Genomic DNA, 18,221 nt, shown 5'->3' with positions numbered 1-18,221 from the left:
CACATAAATGAGTAAGTAAAGAATTGGGTCAATCACAGTTCACTAGACAATCTGTTCACTATAGGCTATATCACCATAGAATAAGTTTTATGCAGCTAAATTATAATAAACTTGGTAATCCACAAAATCAAATAATGGTGTTAAAAAACAGTAACAGCAATGATAATCGATACTATGATAACTCTTCCATAAACAGTAGGCTATATCCACCTTAGAGTGCACTCTAAATGAATGGCAGTGAAGCAGCTATGTGATTGAGCACTCTTTAGCCATAGCTCTTTAGCCGGCTATTGTTGGAGCCTGTACATCAGTACATTCCCAGTAAAGTCTGCATGTAGTAAATAATTCTGATATTTATATTGTCAGTTCCTACGTGCTCAGTCTCTGCTAGCAGCAACAGGTTAATGGCAGTAGTGTCCTCTCACCAGTCCCAGCAATATAGCAACAGGGGTCTCACTGTTCATTTGTCAGCTCACTTCTGGATCTTCCTGGAGTGACTCCAGTCCTTAGCACATGGCCGCAGGCTTGTGACAGGTTGATGTGCACACAAGAGCAGTGATGTGTACACCTCTGTCTCGTTGCAGCAAAGAGAAAGTTCATTGGTATTCAGCCTGATAAAATACAACTCTCTCTCTCCTTATACCCAGATCACATTGGGAATTGTTGTCCAATGGTCCATAGACTACAATATTTTCTTTCCGGAACTTCATACCCCATGATCCAATGCTGCCAACCATCATTTCTTTTGAGATCCTCCTCCTGGTCAGCTACCCCTGTTGGATGAAAGCAAGCTAGTGTTAACCCACTCACCTAAAGTCCATTGGGTTCACAGAGAGCACTGCAGTGTCCTAAATTGCTATGCCTCTACCTAAGAACCTGGCTACACAACTGAAGAAATGTAAAAGTAAACCAAGTAAATATAACATACCTTCCTATCTATTTACTAATGCTAGCAGTGTAAGGATTAAAAAAAAGTTAAATCGGAAATAAAGTTCCAATGTAAGAAACAGTGAGTATGTTTTTATTGGAGAAGAGACGTGCAATAAAATTTCCCTACCAGCTCGTTTGCTGTGCATACAGCACTATGTCTCTGAGTATCGGGATGACTGGCTTCTGCGCATGTGCAGGAGTGACGTCATCCTGCATTGGCCAAAAGAAAGAGGACTAAAGGCAGCCACTCAGAAAAAGATGCCAATGCTGGCGAAGGATCATTAAATAGGGGAGTATTTACCCTTTAGTTCTGCTTTAATGTTGATTGAAAGAGCTTAGTTGTTCTTTAAAGTGGATTTAAACACTGTCATTGAACCTCAGATAAGATCTAGTGTAATTTCAAAAATAACTTTCAAATGTATTAAATCTGTAGCTTTCATTACAAAAATACTTGGTGATCCTTCTAAGAAGGTTGTGGTTTAGAAACTGTCTCCCAGTTCTGCTCCTGTGTTACACACACTTTTGAAGAGACCACAGACAGCTTCTAACATTCCCTATTTTGGAACCAAATTCCTCTGTCCTTCATTCTTCCTCAGTTGTCCCTCTCTGTGATGTAATGTCTAGATATACAAAGGTCATACAAAATGTATAATTTAATTGTCAAAAGTGTTATACTGCACTAAAGTTATCCAGCTTCTAAATGGCAATTGTGTTGAAAATTCACTATATGAGGGGCGTTCAAGTCACATTGGGACTTTGGGTTTATATATAATAAAAGAACAAATTTCAAGGAGTGGATACTGCATTTATTATTCTTTATACTTTGTTATAGAAAGATTTGTCAGTACGCCTGAACCATACTAGGACAGCCTGCTTCACTTCATCATCATTGTGTTCACTGTTCCCACAGAAAGATTTATCTCTTGTGCAATTTGTGGAATTACTTGACCCCAGTGCAGTGGAGTAAAAAAAAGTGGGAGTTTGTGTTATAGATGAGTTCACCGGATGCCCAAGCTCTTTTCTGTTGGTAAGTGATAGCACACTGACTATGAATGACAACACAGACATGATGGGAAGTTAAAGCACGTAGGGAGCAGGTGTGACACAGGTGTGGAGACCTGGTTCTTGTTGGAAATGTCTGATACTCAAAGGAAATACAAAGATTCTATTTCACTTAGCTTTATTAAAGCTTACAAAAATGGAGAAGAGTGCCCACAATGGAATCTATGCGGGATAGTTCTTAGTAGTGAAAGCCTTAAAATCAAAAATGCACTTTTTTAAACAAATGTTCCCAGCATAAAAACCCAATCAATGGTAAGATAGTACGCTTAAAAAAATACAGTTTTTTGAATTTAGAAGGGTAAGTCATTTAAGGCTAAATCAGCTTGTCGGTAGCTACGATCAGTTTCAGGAGCATTGTGACAGTGGTTCTCATGTGCAGCTATTGTACCCCTCTATGATGTATTATGAACACAGAGCTGCATATTAATGCATTTGTTTGCTTATTTTATGGCCATTCTTATTTGTCTTTGTATGGCTTTGCTCACTCCATCCCCCACCTTCCCATTCCTAGCCAGCCAGGGTGCAAGGGTCTAGTATGAATATTGGGTGGGAAACCACTCTTTTCTTGTTTTTTTTTTTGAGTAGGGTACCACCTTAATATCTATACCAGGATTTTGGGGGGGATTCCATGTTTTTTGTATGGGTTCTCCTTAAAATCAATAACAGACCCTCATCAAAGATAAGGGCCTAGTATGGATGTTAAGGGGAATCCTAGCCTCTTTGTTTTAAAAAAAAGAGGCTGCGAAATGTAATTTAGCACAATTTAAATTCTATTTTTTTTTTTTGTAAATGTCAATTTTGCTTTTGTACAGGGGTCTCCAAACTTTTCAGAACAAGGTCCACATTGTGGACTTTACAAATATATTTATTGGCCAAAAAAATAAATTTTATAGAGTCCTCCTTTACATCAAAGTGTTCTTTCTTACATCTAATCGTGGCAATCAGAGTCCCCCCTTACATCCCAGAGAACCTACCAGAGCTACTTCTTACATTCAGGTGTTCCTTTCAGAGTGCTTTCTTACACCCAGGAGTACCCGTCAGTGTCCCATCTTACACGCAGGAGTGCCTATCAGAGTCCCCCATTACATCCAGGAGTGCCCATCAGAGTCCCTCTCTTACATCCAGAAGTGCCCATCAGGGCCCCCCATTACATCCAGGAGTGCCCATCAGAGTCCCTCCCTTACATCCAGGAGTGCCCATCAGAGTCCCTCCCTTACATCCAGGAGTGCCCATCAGGATCCCCAATTACCTCCAGGAGTGCCCATCAGAGTCCCTTCCTTACATCCAGGAGTATCCATCAGGGAATTGGTCATGGCTGGTTGGAAGTGGAAGTGTTAGTGTCCAAATTATGATACACAAAGCACTTCCAGCTAGCTGGAGTATTTTCACAATTTGACTGTGGGCAGGATAAAATAATGCAGCAGGATAGATGTGGCTTGTGGTCATAGATTAGAGACCCCTGCTTTAATACATTGTACAGGTGCACCATTTCACATGCCGGCATGTGGACGGGGTTCACATGGGGACCTGGAGAAGGAAGCGCCCATTCCTCCAGAGCCTGCAGGAGGTATATACCTAATTACAGGATATGGCGTTAAGGTGGCACTCTCTGGAATGAATGACACTTCTCCCTGTAGTCATTTGACTTGACTCTTCAATTCTTTTACTTAGTTCTTGCCTCTCCTCCACTGAACATTACAGATAACAGTTCGTTCATGCACTTATCTTTGTCAACATTTCTGAGCCAGTAACGTGTAGCATGTGAACTCAACCAGCTGAGGATCCCATCACCTCATCCCAATGACACTGCTGTTTAACACTTTCTCTCCATTATTAGATTTGTATCCCAGGAATCTCTATTCCATTGCTGACTTGTGCTTTAGTACTCTAAGGCATTGCTCCATGTCACAGGCTAGATTCCTAGGACGCCCTGTACTGCAATTGGACCCAAGTTGGGGTACCAATCGCTAGGGAAGAAACCAAGCACACAGGTTCCTTCACTACTACAGACCTCAGTCACCCACGCCAAGTCACCTCAGCTTCCTGACTGGCTGGTTGCTATAGTGCACATGAATGCTTGTACTGTAGTCTCTAGCAATGGCAACAGAACCCTGTGAGAGTTATTTAACCGCTTATAATACTGATACTTCATCGTCTCTTCAGTCTTAGCCTCTGATATGCCCAGGTTATGTGATCCGCCATGCATGTACCCCTTTACTTATGTTCTTGAATAACTTCAGACTAGACATACAGTCATGGCCAAAAATATTGGCGCCCCTACATTTCTGTCAGATACACCACTTTTCCCAGAAGCTGGTTGCAATTACAAAAGTTTAGGCATTCTCATGTTTATTTATTTTTTTGTTTGCATTGGTATGACACAAAAAAGTGGAGAAACAAAAAGCCAAATTTAACACAATCCACGCAAAACCCCAAAAATGGACTGGACAAAATTATTGGCATCCTCAATTTAATATTTGGCATCATACCCCTTGGAAAAAATAACTGAAATCAATCACTTTTTGTAACCATCAATGAGTTTCTTACACCTTTCTGCTGGAATTTTGGACCACTCTTCTTTTGCTAACTGCTCCAGATCTCAGACTGGAAGGGTTCCTTTTCCCAACTGCTGTTTTGAGATCTCTCCTCAGGTGGTCTATGGGATTGAGATCTGGACTCATTGCTGGCCAGTTCAGGACTCTCCCGTGCTTTGTCTTAAACCATTTCTGGGTGCTTTTTGATGTGTTTTGGGTCATTGTCCTGCTGTAAGACCCATGACTTCTGATGGAGACCCAACTTTCTGACACTTGGCCCTACATTGCACCCCAGAATTCTTTGATAGTCTTCAGATTTCATAATACCATACATATGGTCAAGACATCCAGTGCCAGAAGCAGCAAAGCAACTTTAAAACATCAATAAGCTTCCACCATGTTTGACTGTAGGGACTGTATTCTTTTTTTTAAAGGCCTCATTGCTTTTTCTGAAAATAGTAGAATGATGGGCTTTGTGAAAAAGCTCTATTTAGTTTTGTCTGTCCACAGCACATTCTCTCAAAATGATTTTGGCTTCCGTAAGTTTTGGCAAACGCCAATCTGACTTTTTTATGTTTCTGTGTCAGCGGTGGGGTCCTCCTGGGTCTCCCACCATAGCGTCTCTTTTCATTCAGATTGCGATGTATAGTGCAAGCTGGCACAGTTGTACCCCATGCCTGAAGGTCAGCTTGAATTTCTCTGGAAGTTGATTAAGGTTCTTTAGCCACCATTCGAACGATCCTTCATTGAAATCTTTGATAAAGTTTTTCTCTTTTGTCCATGTCCAGGGAGATTAGCTACAATGCCATGGGCTGTAAACTTTTTGACAAGTTTGCGCACAGTGGACACAGGAACATTAAGATCTGTTAACAGATACAGGTGAGTTTAGTTTCAAATTATAGGAGCATCACAAACTTGGAATGCAATTATTTCTTACAATTTTGGGAAGGTGCCAATAATTTTGTCCAGTAAATTTTGGGGGTTTTGCGTGGAATGGATCAGATTTGGCTGTTTGTTTGTGCACGTTTTTGTGTCATACCAATACAAACAAAAGTAATAAACATAAGAATGCCTAAACATCTGTAATTGCAACAGTTTTCTGGGCTTAGTGGTGCATTATCTGACAGAAATGCAGGGTGCAAATATTTTTGGCCATGACTGTAACTTGTAAACAACAGAACTTGTCTTTACTGATGACACTTAATTCAATACATCTTTACAGTACAACACAGTTCTTGTTAAAGTGATACTAAACCCAGGAAGGACCCTGCATTCACTATATATAGTACCCCACAGTACACAGAACATGGAAGTGCAATTAGTTTAGTAAATATAAACTGCTAAATACCTTTTCTCATCAGCAGGTAGAGCAGTCTTGTGACTTCAGAAGAGCACTGTTTAAAGCTTGTAGGAGGAGTTTTCTTTCTGCTCTAGGAAGATTTGAAAGTCCTGACCCTCTGTCTGGACAGTGCTGATTGGCCCTGTGATGATCACATGCACTCTCCCAAGACAAAAAAAACCTCTCTCGCATATACAGACTGATTTTACTGGTGTGGGTTCAATAACACTTTAACATCATTCCACATTCGGTAAACCTTCATAACCTCTCCTAGTATACTTTGCTTCGTAATAGCTCATGCCTCAAATATGTAGAACGTCCATAAAGTCCATAATTTTCATGTCCTGGAAACCCCTACCAGGCTCTCACCAAAGAGGAATGATTAGGCAAAGGTCCTAATGAGGAAGTCTGGCCCACCAAACTTATTGTATTTAGGGGCAGAGCCACAAGCCGATGATGTCATCATGCTGCCATACTGGGATTGCTGGGTGCTGAGAGACATGTACATGGCAACCACTAATGTTTACTGATAAGCGCTGTATTAAGCGCAACTTTGTGCTGTTTCTTTTGTAACTTGAATTTGCTCTATACTATCTGCATGTTTTTCTTTGTCCAATAATATAGTGACATAATCTCTTCTCTGGTTCTCATACACAGAGTGACAGCCTCTGAAGCTGCTCTTCTCTTGAATGTATTGGTCACCAATAGGGGGCAGCACCCTGAACACCCAGGAACAGGGCAGCACATCTAATTTTTCCTACCCCGAAGGCATTATTTAAAGAAAAAATGTAGCAGTTAATACAAAATAAAACATCTAAAAAACAAAGGAAACACTGTATGAGAAAACAATTTTAGGCACCTGGTTCAATCATACACCGTGTTCCAAATTATTATGCAAAAGATATTTTTCTCATTTACCTAAATAATTGATGTAAATAACAGTCAGCATAATTCTCATGTTATCAACTATTAAGAGTACAATTCAAATTTTATTGAACAAACCTCCTAATGATAACAGTATTTTTTTTAAACATAAGAAACTTACAATGCACTGTTCCAAATTATTACGCACAGTAAGTTTCAAAACACTTTATAGGTTGTAAAGAACTGAAAATTGTCATTTGCTGTGTTTGCAGCATATTTACTGAAATCAAAAGCTATTTCAATCAAACTTTTAACAAAATTTTAACTTTTTAAACATTTTAACAGGTCACGTTACATTTTAACATAGGACCCCTTATTTGTTAGCAGCTTCACAAGTCTTGCAATCATTGAACTTGTGAGTTTTTGGACAGTTTCTGCTTGAATTTGTTTGCAAGATGTCAGAATAGCCTCCCAGAGCTGCTGTTTGGATGTAAACTGCCTCCCACCCTCATAGATCTTTTGCTTGAGGATGCTCCAAAGGTTCTCAATAGGATTGAGGTCAGGGGAGGATGGAGGCCACACCATGACTTTCTCTCCTTTTATCCCCATAACAGCCATTGATGCAGAGGTATTATTTGCAGCATGAGATGGTGCATTGTCATGCATGAAGATGATTTTATTACGGAAAGCATAGTTCTTCCTTCTGTACCAGGGAAGAAAGTGGTCAGTCATAAACTCCACATACTTTGCAGAGGTCATCTTTACATCTTCAGGGACCCTAAAGGGGCTGACCAGCTCTGTTCCCATGATTCCGGCCCAAAACATGACTCCACCACCGCCTTGCTGACGTCGCAGCCTTGTTGGAACAGGGTGGCCGTCCACCAACCATCCACTACTCTATCCATCTGGACCATCCAGGGTTGCACGGCACTCATCAGTGAACAGGACTGTTTGAAAATTAGTCTTCATGTATATTTCTGCCCAATGCAGCCGTTTCTGCTTGTGAGCATTGGTTATTGGTGGCCGAATAGAAGGTTTATGCACAGTTGCAAGACTCTGGAGGACTCTTTACCTTGATGTCTGTGGGACTCCAGAGGCACCAGCAGCTTCAAATATCTGTTTGCTGCTATGTAATGGTATTTTAGCAGCTGCTCTCTTGATCCGATGCATGGATCTGGCAGAAATCTTCCTCAATGTGCCTTTATCTGCACGAACCCGTCTGTGCTCTGAATCAGCCACAAATCTCTTAATAGTGCGATGATCATGCTTAAGTTTTCGTGAAATATCTAATGTTTTCATACCTCGTCCAAGGCATTGAACTATTTCACTCTTTTCGGCAGCAGAGAGATCCTTTTTCTTCCCCATATTGCTTGAAAATGGTGGTCTGCTTAATAATGTGGAACACCCTCCTTTAGTAGTTTTTCCTTAAAATGGGCTCACCGGCCAATCTAATTATCATAGGTGTCCGAGATTGTTTTCAGTGATCAAAAGAGCCCTGACACACAATGCCATCCATGAGTTAAACCGAAAAAAAAATATTTCATCTTTGTGACACTTAAATAGAATTTGCATAATAATTTGGAACACGGTGTATAGTGACATAATCTTCTCTGTGGTTCCCATACAGGAAGTGAGCAGCAGACTCTGAAGCCGCTCTATCATTGAATTACTTATGCCACTGATAGGGGGTGGCACCATGAAAACCCAGGAACAGGGCAGCACACCTAACTCTTACTACCCTGGAGGCATTATTTAAAGACAAAGTGTAGAAGTGAATACAAAATAAAACATCTGAAAAAGCAAAGGATATACTATATGACAAAACTATTTTAGGCACTGGCCTACAGGCTTAAGGAATCACCAAGTATGTTATTTAAAGGAATTACGTAATGTTAATGTTGCCCTTTAAGCATGCTTTTCAATAAACAGTATTATCTATTTATTTTTGCATTGGTACATATCCTCCAGAGAAGAGCCCAACTCTCATTCCCTTTGTTTGACAGTTCCTTATCTATTAGCCTTTGAAATGGCTTTGTTTACAAATAGAATTAAACTGGCTAGGAAATAGCAATTAGTGACAAATGGTATGTCTCTTTTTAAATGTCACTTTTGTTTTAGTACATCTTAAAGGTGTGCCACCTTACAGGCAGGTTTAAAGCTTTCCCCAAGCATGTTATTTATAGGAATTGGGCAGTTATAATGGTTCACTTTAGGCCTTATTAAAAGAGCTGCTCCCAGATGGATCATATTTAAAGGAGAAGTAGGGCCAAAGCTCTTTCTGCACTCCTGTGACCCATTGATCTGTGTCCTGTGATCTGTTTTCAGCCTGACAGTGAGCTAAAACTCAGCTGATGGCTGATGTCACTGAGTCAGTCCAGGCTCTGGGGAGATTCTGACTTTAAAGTGATCAGGAACACTGGGACTGGTGTGGCAGTGATCAGGGATCTGTAACTGGTGCGGCAGTGATCAGGGACACTGTAACTGGTATGGAGGTGATCAGGGGCTCTGTAACTGGTGTGGCGGTGATCAGGTACAATATGATTGGTGTGGTGGTGATCAGGGACAATATGACTTGTGTGGGGGTGTGATCCTAGACCAGGGATGGGCAAACTTTTTGACTTGAGGGCCGCAATGGGTTCATATATTGGACCCGGGGGCCGGACCAAGAGTAAATGAATGATGTGTATGTGTCATCCATAGTAAGTATAGTAATATTCCCCCATAGTAAGCATAGTAATTCATCCCCCATATAGTAATTCATCCCCCATAGTAATTCATCCCCCATATAGTAATTCATCCCCCATATATTAATTCATCCCCCCATAGTAATTCACCCCCCAATAGTAATTCATCCCCCATATAGTAATTCATCCCCCATATAGTAATTCATCCCCCATAGTAATTCATCCCCCATATAGTAATTCATCCCCCATATAGTAATTCATCCCCCCTATAGTAATTCATCCCCCATATAGTAATTCATCCCCCCTATAGTAATTCATCCCCCCTATAGTTATTCATCCCCCCTATAGTAATTCATCCCCCATATAGTAATTCATCCCCCATATAGTAATTCATCCCCCCTATAGTAATTCATCCCCCCTATAGTAATTCATCCCCATATAGTAATTCATCCCCCCTATAGTAATTCATCCCCCATAGTAATTCATCCCCCATATAGTAATTCATCCCCCCTATAGTAATTCATCCCCCATAGTAATTCATCCCCCATATAGTAATTCATCCCCCATATAGTAATACATCCCCCATATAGTAATTCATCCCCCATAGTAATTCATCCCCCATATAGTAATTCATCCCCCATATAGTAATTCATCCCCCCATAGTAATTCACCCCCCAATAGTAATTCATCCCCCATATAGTAATTCATCCCCCATATAGTAATTCATCCCCCATAGTAATTCATCCCCCATATAGTAATTCATCCCCCCTATAGTAATTCATCCCCCATATAGTAATTCATCCCCCCTATAGTAATTCATCCCCCCTATAGTAATTCATCCCCCATATAGTAATTCATCCCCCCTATAGTAATTCATCCCCCATAGTAATTCATCCCCCATATAGTAATTCATCCCCCATATAGTAATTCATCCCCCCTATAGTAATTCATCCCCCATATAGTAATTCATCCCCCCTATAGTAATTCATCCCCCCTATAGTAATTCATCCCCATATAGTAATTCATCCCCCATATAGTAATTCATCCCCCATATAGTAATTCATCCCCTCTATAGTAATTCATCCCCCCTATAGTAATTCATTCCCCATATTGTAATTCATTCCCCATATTAAGTCCCCAAGTCCCCCCTGTGTCAATTCACTTACCTTTGCTCCGCGCGTTCCTCTCGCCGTGTCCCGCGCCGTTCCGGTGTAGCATGAAAATCTGTCTCCTATGAGGATCTGTCCCTCTCGACGTATCTGCGCATGTGCCAGTTTCAGGCATTAGCAGCCGATCGGCGATCTCCGGCACATGCGCAGATACGTCGAGGGGGACCGATCCTCATAGGAGACAGATTTTGCTACACTGGTCTTCACGGCGGACTGTGAGAGGAGGCTAGCTCCGCGGGCCGGATTAAAAGCTCCGCGGGCCGTAGTTTGCCCATTGCTGTCCTAGACACTATAAGTGCACAGTGATGATTAGGGTCACTGACTGGTCCAGCAGTGATTAAGGACACTGGTCTGGCAGCACTGGTCTGGTGACATTGTACTGCTTTGACAGTGATCAGAGACAATGGCTGGTGGCACTGGCATACAGTGATATTAGAGCAGCCAGCCTTTGTACATGATCACCACCACACCAGTACGATATGCAAACACTGCACTTACTCGGGTGATAGTATGTAAATTTTTTAACATAGTGTTATCAGAGCAGTGCAGTTTTACCATAGTGACACTATACTACTCTGGGGAGGGAGTATTTTTTTTACAGTACAATTGCTGTTACAGCCATGGTGGTGTAAGGGAATTCCCGTGAGACGGCTGGTGAAAAGACATGCGCATGTGCACAGAAATGCACGATCACGCACACGCACGGTGAAGATTGGCGAGACGGACTATTTAAAAGGTGCCTTTGCCTGTGCTGAGTGCTGACTGGTCTTCAGCTGTTCCCTGTTTCCTGCTCGTTCCTGTGTGTGATTTCCTTGTTGCTGACCCGGCTTGTTCCTGACCTGACTCTGATTACTCCCCTGCTTGATACTGGTCCCTGACTTTGGTTCTGCTCCTGACTTTGGCTTGCTTATGATTTGGTACCTCTGCCTGTTGATGACCCTGACTATTCCTTTGACACTGCTCCTGTCTCCCATCCCTGCTTCCTGCCTTGCTCTGGTGCACACCTGGCGATCTACCATACCAGCTCTGCATATTACTACTGTGCCTGAATCGGAGGTTCATCAGCCTTCCAAAGTCTCCAACTGCAAAAGCTGCAAACAACATCTGCTGGCGCTCTTGTCCCCGTGGTCTCTAGACACCCTCTGTTCCACTTCCAGTGGGATCAGGGCTAGTGACACAAGTGAGGCCAACCTCGACATTTCAGCTTCCAATTAGGTACGTGATAGGTGGCTGTAAAAACAATAATATCTGACATTCTCCGACTGCATTCATGCAGCCATTGAGTACTACTGTGATAGGTATGATTGACCACGGCTATTACATGGTACAGGGTCATATGATTGTCTCTGTACCTTGTGATCACAGTGACCAATCACAGAGATCACGTTAGTAAGCAATGGCATAATGAATGGCAGCTATTGTTTACTACTGGACAGGTGATCGCAGTGACCAATCAATTACACGGTACCAGGGCAAAGCACAGCCACCCTGTACTTAGATTGGTGATCCGCTGAGTCCAGAGCACACATGAGGTGCACTTCTATGAGGACACACGGGTACGTCCTCCCTGAAGGGCTTGTGTTGCCCAGCTGTATGTGTACAGTGGCCAGACAGGAAGCAATTAAGGCAGATATAAAAGACACAAATTAATGCAACATTTTAACCAATACTTCATTATTATATTTTTTTATAGATGTAAGCAGGGTAAGTACCCCACTGTGACTTGGTATCAGCGTTTTGCACTCCCTGTACAGCAAAGCTGGAGAGTAGGAGGGAAAAAAGCAGTGCAGGGAGCCAATCAATTCAAGTGCTCGCAAAAAGCATGGCAGAGTGATGAGCTTAGTACTATCCTGTTTTTCCTTTTACCATCCAGTCACAGGCTGGGGCAGATCCCGAGCAAACTGGGCTCAGAGGAAATGGGTTGAATGATGCTGGCCATCAGATTGAGGACATCTAGCTGCAGAAAAAAGTACTGTAGGACAATCTCTGAATTGAACATGAATATTGCAGCCCAAACTGGTTTTGTTGTTGTTTCTTTTATTGGGCTAGTTATTGGTATCTTGTTTTTTTTGGATGCAGTTCTGCTTTAAATATTATGCTGTCCTACTAACAGTTAGCTGACAGCTAACTAACAAATCTGACAGAAACAGCGTTGTGTTTCATTCCAAAACTGAATTTACATGTCTCTCACAAATGCTTACGATGAATACATGTCTTGCAAACAGCTACCTGCAATCACATTGAATACATTGAAATGCAATCTAGCTATGTATGTGACTATCAACCACAATGAAAGAACTTACAGGCACATGTGTATCAAAGAGTGAATAGAGAAGACCTTCACAGGTGCTCTTCCAGAAGCTAAAATTGCTGCAGTGGTTTTTGGGATATCTTTATTCTTAACAAACATGGAACACTTCCTGTTTTTGTTGAAAAGAAACAATAAAAGCAGGCGCAGTTTTAGTGAACACCCACTAGATTGCTCCCTACTCAACACAATGATGATAAACAATATACAGAACACTCCCCACCTGGTATACATATATATCTTTGAATTACTGTAAGGTTTAACTAGGTAACTCTTTGTTCTGGAAAAGGACTACTAAATCTGGGACAGGTTGGAAGTTTACTTTAGCAGCCCCCTTATTAATGATTTTGACCTCTACTTATGAACTTTACCATCACCACTGGGAATGGTTTTCATAATGAGACCCATTGGCCATACATTGAGGGTCTTTTAACAAAACAAGGTCTTTTACTTGAACATTTAGTTTCTCCTCTTTTCACTTTCTTCTTGTTTGGGGGGATGACAAATACTCTTGCTTTCAGCGTATCCAAAAAGTATCAGCAAGGTTCTGAATTTTCTTCCACTGCCACTTGTAAAAAACCTTTAAGGTGAACTCACCAGGTGGTGCTAATACTGTGCAAGGCTTCTGAGTCAAGAGCATTGCCTGTGTAATAATTTCTGGTTTCTCTGGGTCTGTTGAAATGGAAACTAACAGCCTAGAATTAATATTGGCTATAATTTCAGTTCTGATCTTGTCAGAATTTAGTTCAATAAGATCAAATACCTCAGATGTATCAGCAGACCCAAATACTCCTGTGCTTGGGAATGGACTCTATAAAGGCTACGGTCACATCTCGAGTGTCCTGGAATGTGCAATCCTTGCTGCCCTCAGTAAACCGGGGAAGTCCAAATGTACTGGATAGGAAAAAAACAAACAGAGGGCGCACCGGCCTGGTGCATTACCTAAAAAACATTTATTAAAGCAATAAAAATAGGTATTGTATTAAAAAATGACAATTTTGTCAAAGGCACATCATGGGAGAACAACTCGGTCTAATCCACACTTCGTGTCTGTACGCAATGGGAACCTTGGACTTCCAACAGGCTAACGCATTTCGAGGACTTGCCTCTTCCTCAGAGCCAACAAACCAAATGTCTATACCCTCTCTTGGGATGTTACATAGATAATTTCCTTCAAGCGCTAGTCATTGGTTTATCATCATATGTCAGAGACACATGTTGGATATTCTATCTTCCTTCATGTGGTGTCCCAAATACAAGTTGCTATCCCTAGATGTTACATCACTCTATACATCAATTGAGCATCAGTATGGAATGTCAACCATTCAACACTTTTTGGAAAATAGCAACATACCTTCCATTCAGGTCACTTTTCTACAGAAAGTCATCCACTTCACTTCCACACATAACTATTTTTCCTTCCTAGGCAATTTCTATAGACAAACTAGAGGTACGGCTATGGGGGCCAGATTTTCCCACAGTTATGCCAACTTGTTCACGGGTATTGGGAGGAAGAGTCCACATGGAACAACAACCCGCATCGGGCCAATTTGGCTATGTGTGCCAGATACATTGATGACAACCTCATTATCTGGCATGGGTCTGATGAGGACCTTGTTTGGTTCCTAGTACATTGCAAAAACAACTCCTTTGGCATTTGGTTCACACATGTGGTGGCCATGAAATGCCTAGTTTTCCTAGATCTATAATTATGAGCAGATGCAGATGGAAACATCTGCTCTAAAACACACTTCAAGACTAGTGCCGGTAATTCATATCTACACGCTAATAGCCACCACCACCCCAAGTGGATTTGCAATGTCCCCTTTGGACAATATTGTAGATTAAGGAGAATGTGCACCACCAGGACGGATTATGAACAGAGTGCGAATCTGAGAACTAAGTTATTGGAAAAAGGGTACACTGAGGCTCATGTTGAGGAAGCCTATCAGAAATATTGGGTCCAATATGGGGAGTGCTCCCCAAACAAACCACATAAGCCCACTGCACTTACCAGGCAAGGCACTAAGGATCCCAACAATAAATACAACAATCAAGTCAGATTTTGCACTAGGTGTAACACCAAAGCCTTCGATATACAGCAAATGCTACAGAAAAACTGGAAAATTCTGAGGCAGGACCCTGTTTTGGGGCAATGTCTTGCTCCATGACCAGAGATTGTGTTTAGGAAACCTAGGGATCTCAGGAGCCACATTGCACCTAGTAGAATAAAAAAGTCATACATCAGTGAGAACAACACTGCCAATCCTTGGTCAGCTCTTTTTGACCAAAAAAGCAGTTTTAAATGTGGAGTGACCAATTGCGGGGCCTGTATGTATATGTGGCATAGGAAAAAAGATGTGGTCAGCATAGATGACCGTGCACATAAGATCAAACAGTTTATCAACTGTAGCACTTCCTTTGTTATCTATTGGCTAATTTGCCCATGTAGTCTGCTATACGTTGGCTGGACCATACGTCCACTGAGAGTTAGGTTCGGTGAACATAAGTGCAATATCATTAATTATAAGGAGAACAACAAAAGCAAAAACGAATACTCCATACCACGACATTTTCAAGAAACACATAATGATATAAAAGTATTTGGGATTGCATCTATTAAAGGTGATTCAGATAATGGCAGAAAATTCCAAAGACTGTGCAGGAGGGAGACCTACTGGATCTTTACCTTTGGTTCTCTTGCCCCAGGTGGACTCAGTGAAGACCTAGAGATACATGGGGTCGTCCATTGATCCTTCCTTATACTCAGGGGATCTTTGACATGCTGATATGTCTCCCTAAAATACAGCTTCTTCCCTTCCCCCCTTTTATTTATTTTTTTTGCCTATTCTAGTTCTCTTCTTTCCCTCTTGTTATATGGTTGGTTCACAACCTACAACACACGTATGCTTATTTATACAAGTAAACTCTTGTTACAGGAACTTTAGAATCATGTAATCAAAGCCACCCAATGTCCTGTATCCTTACACGTTAGGCCTTTTACACCCTAAATCAAATATTATATAAACGGGTTTTACATACTCTTTTTTCTTTTCATATACATGATATGTGTGTGTGCATGTGTATGTATGTCTATATATATATCTGTATCTATGTGCATATATGTGTGTGTATATATGCTTTCACATGCCACACATGGTGGCTTAATCCATTATCAATTTAATATATCCTTTTTCATATTAATATCACACATCATTAATAACATTGAGCGCACACATGTGCGTATGTATACGAGTGCTCCTATTGGTTCCCAGAGGAGCGCACATTGTGCCTGGCCTTCCAGGTGGTGAAACAAGCACTTGCCCTGCGTTCTCTTTGGCTCCTGGTGGAGCGCATCGTGAGCCCACTCTTCCTGAACATGGGGGGGGGGGTCCCGCCTCCTGACGTAGCGTATGAGCTGGCATGATAGCAGCAAGTCTATGGACCACACATGCGGGCGTGCGTTCCAGCGGGTTGTGCGATGCAGGGTGCAGTTCTCTGTCACACCACTGATCCAGCAGCCAGTGCATCCCTGGATATGTGATCCCATACAGTTGCAAAAAAAAGTATGTGAACCCCTTGGGATTACATGGAGTTTTGCATGAATTGGGCATAAAATGTGCTTTGAACGTCATCTAAGTCACAACAATAGAAGAACACAGTCTGCTGAACATAATACTACACAAACATTAGATGTTGCCATGGTTTAATTGCACATAACATGTAAACATTCACAGTGCAGGGAGGAAAAAGTATGTGAGGCCCTAGCTTAATGACTTCTCCCAGAGCTAATTGGAGCCAGGAGTGAGCCAACCTTGACTCCAATCAGTGTGATGATATTGGATGTGTTGCTGACAGCTGTCCTGCCCTTAAAAAACACACACCTGTTTTGGGTTTACTGGTTTCAAGAAGCACTGTCTGATGTGAACCATGCCTCGCAGAAAAGAGCTCTCAGAAGACCTACAATCAAGAATTGTTGACTTGCATGAAGCTGGAAAGGGTTACAAAAGTATCTCCAAAAGCCTTGATGTTCATGTGTCCACGGTAAGACAGACTGTCTACAAATGGAGAAAGTTTAGCACTGTTGCTACTCTCCCTAGGTGCGGTCGTCCTGTAAAAATGACAGCAAGAGCACAGCGCAGAATGCTGCATGAGGCAAAAAAGAATCCCAGAGTGTCAGCTAAAGACCTACAGAAATCTCTGGCACATGCTAACATTTTTGTTGACACATCTACAATAAGGAAAACATTAAACAAGAATGGAGTACATGGGAGGACACCACGGAGGAAGCCATTGCTGTCCAAAAAGAATATTGCAGCACGTTTGAAGTTTGCAAAAGAGCACCTGGATGTTCCACAGCACTACTGGCAAAATATACTGTGGACAGATGAAACCAAGATTGAGTTGTTTGGGAAGAACACACAACACTATGTGTGGAGAAAAAAAGGCACAGCACACCAACATCAAAACCTCATCCCCACTGTAAAACATGGCAGAGGGAGCATCATGGTTTGGGGCTGCTTTGCTGCCTCAGGGCCTGGACGGATTGTTGTCATTGATGGGAAAATGAATTCCAGAGTTTATCAAGACATTTTGCAGGAAAACGTACGACCATCTGTCCGCCAACTGAAGCTCCGCAGAGGATGGGTGATGCAACAGGACAATGACCCAAAGCATACAAGTAATTCAACAAAACAACGGCTGCAACAGCACAGAATACGCCTTCTGGAGTGGCCCAGTCAGAGTCCTGACCTCAACCCGATTGAAATGCTGTGGCATGACCTTAAGAGAGCGATTCACACCAGACATCCCAAGAATATTAATACACTGAAACAGTTTTGTGAAGAGGAGTGGCCCAAAATTACTCCAGATCGTTGTGCAGGTCTGATCTGCAACTACAGGAAACGTTTGGTTGAGGTTATTGCTGCCAAAGGAGGGTCAACCAGTTATTAAGTCCAAAGGTTCACATACTTTTTCCTCCCTGCACTGTGAATGTTTACATGTTATGTGCAATTAAACCATGGCAACATCTAATGTTTGTGTAGTATTATGTTCAGCAGACTGTGTTCTTCTAATGTTGTGACTTAGATGACGTTCAGAGCACATTTTATGCCCAATTCATGCAAAACTCCACGTAATCCCAAGGGGTTCACATACTTTTTCTTGCAACTGTACATATGGAATTTCAATGATCACACTGCTACACTCAAATAGGATGTGTAAGTTCACAGATACTATGACAGTTCTTTTCTTTATCTCATCCATTTACATGAAAGCTATACCCTCTACCTCCCTTCGACCTGAAATACAATATATATATATATATATATA

This window comes from Staurois parvus, unplaced genomic scaffold (genome assembly GCF_062004578.1).
Source record: "Staurois parvus isolate SC_StPar_1 unplaced genomic scaffold, SC_StPar_1.0 ptg000668l, whole genome shotgun sequence".
Classification (NCBI taxonomy): Eukaryota; Metazoa; Chordata; class Amphibia; order Anura; family Ranidae; genus Staurois; species Staurois parvus.
This window is presented reverse-complemented; position numbering follows the sequence as displayed.